The following is a 4,640-nucleotide window of genomic DNA, read 5'->3' on the forward strand; positions in this document are numbered from 1 at the left end:
CACTCTTGTGAATCCCTGCTGTACAGAGCTGGGGGCTCGATATTGCAGTCGATCACGGAACAACATCTGGGTCTTTTTTGCTTCCTGCCCCATTCGAATGAAACACAGGAGCCTTCAAAGACTGGGAGCTCCAGGGAGGGCTCAGAGTCCAGGGTGGATGGTTATATTCAGCTCTGGCTTACTGTGTTTTTATTCACCTGCCCCAGTGACTCCTAGTAAAATCTGTCCAGTTGGCATTCCTGTGAATCTTTTATCCCCATGTCAAGGGCACTACTCAAAGGTGTGTCGTTGTCGTAGCTATTGAGAAAGGGACTTAATTTTTTAAAAATTAATTGTAAAGTCTAGGACATTTTTTCCTGCTGGACCTTAGGAAATGAGGGGCGGCCTTGTGGAGGTTGATATGATCAGGAGGGGTACGGATAAGGGGAATGACAAGGGATATTTTCCCCCTCGGGTGGGGAATTTGAAGACTCAGGGGCATATTTTGCAAGTGAGAGGCGAAAGACATGAGGGACAACTTTTTCACACACAGGGGGTGGTTCGTGCATGGAATGAACTTCCTGAGGATGTGCTTGATGTGGGTTCAGTTACAACATTTAACAAACGTTCGGATAAGTACATGGATGGAGGGACATGGGCCTAGTACAGGCAGGTGGGTCTAGTTTATATTGGGAACACGGTCGGCATGGGCTGGTTGGGCCGAAGGGTCTGTTTCCATGCTGCGTGACTCTATGACTTTCAGTAAAGATTGTTGCATCTAATTTATTTTGCTCAGAGTCACCTTACGGGGATTAGTTCCCCGCTTTGTGCGATCAGTTTAAATCAGGCGGTATCATTTTAAGATCTCTTCTGGCTTTGAAAAACCTTTGACGCACCACATGATCCTATTCTGAGGACAGATTAGTTTTCACATGAACACTGCCTCTCCTGAACCCTAACCCCTCCAACACTGTCCTCCTCACCTCCCCAGTTATCTGACAGCAAGTACTGGATGTCCATCAGGTATGGGATTAGGCCATTTTGTCCCTCATGCTTGATCAATAAGGATCACAGTTGCTTCGTCCCAGGACCCGACATCTGTCCCATACCCGTTCCTCACAGTTCTCAACTTGTCGAAATTCCAAAAATCTATCTATCTCCTCTTTAGATGCTCTCAGTGATGAGGCCTCCACACCTCTCTAGGGGAGAGAACTCGAGGCACTCACTAATCTCTGAGACAGTTGATTCCTTGACATATCACTTTTTAAAACTGAAAGTCCCATTATTCTGTAACTCTGCATTCTCCGCCGCCCCCCACTTCCCACTTTGAGATGCCCCCATGAGTGGAAACATCTCCTTGACACACACCCTCTCTGAGTCTTGCGTGTTTCATTCAGATAGCGTCCTCGAGTCATACAGCATGGAAAAAGACCCTTCGGCCCTACTCGCCCTTGCCAATCAGCCCTCCCAAAATTTACCAGCGTTTGGCCTGTATCCCTCTAAACCCTTCCTGTTCAAGCACACATCCAGATGCCTTTTAAATTCTGTAACTGTACCAGTCTCCACCACCTCCTCTGGCAGCTCATTCCACACACACACACCACCATCTGCATGAGAAAGTTACCCCTCAGGTCCCTTTTAAATCTTTCCCCTCCCACAGTAAACCTGCACCTTCTCATTTTGGACTTCCCTACCCTGGGGAAGGGACACCTGCCATTAACCTTATCTGTACCTCTCATGGTTTTATAAACTACTATAAGGAGAGCCCTCAGCCTCTGGCACTCCAGGGACTTGCCACCCTTCGGGATTTCAAACTCTATTGAATATAAGCTTAATCTTTTTAACTATTCTTGAGATTCAATCATAGCCTTGTGAACCTGTTTTGAACCACCTCCAATGGTAGTCCATCCTTTCTTAGATACGTGGACCAAAAGTGTACACAGTGCTCCAGGTCTGGCCTCACTAACACCCTGCACAGTTTGTGATTTCACACAGATCTAGCAACTGAAGACTGAGCATCCACGAGGCGCTTTGGGCCATCAACAGCAGCATAACTGTATAAAATCCAAGGATGCTGTAAATCAGGAACAAAAACAGAAGTTTCTGGAAAAGCTCAGCCAGCCTGGCAGCGTCGGTGAAGTTAAAAAATAATCAGAGTTAACATTTCGGGTCCAGTGACCTCATGGCCCGGCATATCCCCCACTTAGCCATTACCATCAAGTCAGGGATCAACCCTGGTTCAATGGAGAGTGCAGGAGGGGATGCCAGGAGCAGCACCAGGCTTATCTGAAGATGAGATATCACACTGGTGAAGCCACCAAACAGGACCACTTGCACGCCAAACAGTGAAAGCAGCAACTAATAGACAGAGCCACGTGACCCCAAAACTAATGGATCAGATCTAAGCTCTGCAGTCCTGTCACATCAGCCATGAATGTTGGTGGGCAATTAAACAATTCACTGCAGGAAGGGGCTCCACAAATACCCCCACCCTCGAAGATGGAAGAGCCCAGCACATCAGTACAAAAGACAAGGCTGAAACATTCGCGGTAATCCTCAGCCAGAAGTGCTGAGTGGACGATCCATCTCGACCTCCTCCAGTAATCACCAGCATTACAGATACCAGTCTTCAGCCAATTCGATTCACTCCACGTGATATCAACAAACAGTTGGAGACACTAGATGCTACAAAGGCTATGGGCCTGACAACATTCCGGCAATAGTACTGAAGACTTGTGCTCCAGAACCTGCCCCTCTCCTATCCAAGCTGTTCCAGTGCTGTTACTACACTGGCATCTACCCAACAATGTGGAAAATAATGTGGAAAGTATGTCGTGCGTACAAAAAGCAGGAAAAATCCAACCCGGCCAATTACCGCCCCATCAGTCTCCTCTCGATCTTCATTAAAGGGCTGGAAGGTGTCATCAACAATGCTTTCAAGCAGCAATAAGCTGCTCGATGATGCCCAGTTTGGGTTCCACCAGGGCCACTCAGAAGCCTCACGTGCCTCCCCTCGGCTTCCTGAAGCCAATGACCAGGAGTTGAGAATTACCATTGAATCATTGAATGGCCGAGATGGGCTGAATGGCCTATTTCTATTCTTAAGTCTCCGGAGATGGGCTTGAATGTAATTTGGAGCAAGGCATGGGGTGGGATGGGGGGTGGTGGGTCTGAACAGGAATGAGGAGCGATGTATCGAGATGATTAATTCACACTACCTGGACGGACACAATACGAGCAGCATCACAGAGATCCAGGGGGAGCAGCTGCTTTCATAACAAACACTCACCGAAACATGAGAGGTACTGGGCAGCAGGAAAGGGCCCACTGGCAGCTAGGCTTCATCAGCCAGTGACCAGACCACAGTGTTGTCCATCAGCGCCTCGTTCGGTGAGATCACCAGATCCCCCCTTCCAGATCCACTGCCCATCACGTGAACAAATGCCCCCTCAACTCAGCCCTCCCACTCCATAACTCCCACCTCCAGGCACCATATCTCCCTGCCCAGACCTTTCACGGCTTCATGCTGTATAACACAGTGTGAGGCTGGGTGAACACAGCAGGCCAAGCAGCATCTCAGGAGCACAAAGGCTGACGTTTTGGGCCTAGACCCTTCATTAGAGAGGGGGATGGGGTGAGGGTTCTGGAATAAATAGGGAGAGAGGGGGAGGCGGACCGAAGATGGAAAGAAAAGAAGATAGGTGGAGAGGAGAGTATAGGTGGGGAGGTAGGGAGGGGATAGGTCAGTCTGGGGAAGACGGACAGGTCAAGGGGGCAGGATGTGGTTGGTAGGTGGGAAATGGAGGTGCGGCTTGAGGTGGGAGGAGGGGATAGGTGAGAGGAAGAACAGGTTCGGGAGGCGGGGACGAACTGGGCTGGTTTTGGGATGCGGTGGGGGAAGGGGAGATTTTGAAGCTGGTGAAGTCCACATTGATACCATTAGGCTGCAGGGTTCCCAAGCGGAATATGAGTTGCTGTTTCTGCAACCTTCGGGTGGCATTATTGTGGCACTGCAGGAGGCCCATGATGGACATGTCGTCTAAGGAATGGGAGGGAGAGTTAAAATGGTTCGTGACTGGGAGGTGCAGTTGTTTATTGCGAACCGAGCGGAGGTGTTCTGCAAAGCGGTCCCCAAGCCTCCGCTTGGTTTCCCCAGTGTAGAGGAAGCCACACCGGGTACAGTGGATGCAGTATACCACATTAGCAGATGTGCAGGTGAACATCTGCTTGATGTGGAAAGTCATCTTGGGCCTGGGACGGGGTTGAGGTAGGAGGTGTGGGGGCAAGTGTAGCACTTCCTGCGGTTGCAGGGGAAGGTGCCGGGTGTGGTGGGGTTGGAGGGCAGTGTGGAGCGAACAAGGGAGTCCCAGAGAGAGTGGTCTCTCTGGAAAGCAGACAAGGGTGGGGATGGAAAAATGGCTTGGGTTGTGGGGTTGGATTGTAGATGGCGGAAGTGTCGGAGAATGATACGTTGTATCCGGAGGTTGGTGGGGTGGTGTGTGAGGATGAGAGGGATTCTCTTTTGGTGGTTATTGCGGGGACGGGGTGTGTGGGATGAGGTGCGGGAAATGTGGGAGATATGGTCGAGTGTGTTCTCAACCACCGTGGGGGGGAAGCTGCAGTCCTTGAAGAACGAGGACATCTGGGATGTGCGGGAGTGG

The 4,640-nt window shown here is 50.2% G+C and overlaps 1 protein-coding gene across 1 annotated transcript in view; it reads right to left on the bottom strand.

Moving 5' to 3' along the window:
* The window catches only part of LOC125446552 (macrophage mannose receptor 1-like), a 42,533-nt gene extending 38,682 nt beyond the window's left edge, over window positions 1-3,851 (bottom strand). The window contains exon 1 of the mRNA XM_048520218.2: window positions 3,269-3,851. The gene's annotated coding sequence lies outside the window, so the exon portion shown is untranslated. The remainder of the gene's footprint in view (window positions 1-3,268) is intronic.
* Window positions 3,852-4,640: the final 789 nt, after the last annotated feature.

The sequence above is a fragment of the Stegostoma tigrinum genome, chromosome 34 (genome assembly GCF_030684315.1).
Source record: "Stegostoma tigrinum isolate sSteTig4 chromosome 34, sSteTig4.hap1, whole genome shotgun sequence".
Taxonomy (NCBI): Eukaryota; Metazoa; Chordata; class Chondrichthyes; order Orectolobiformes; family Stegostomatidae; genus Stegostoma; species Stegostoma tigrinum.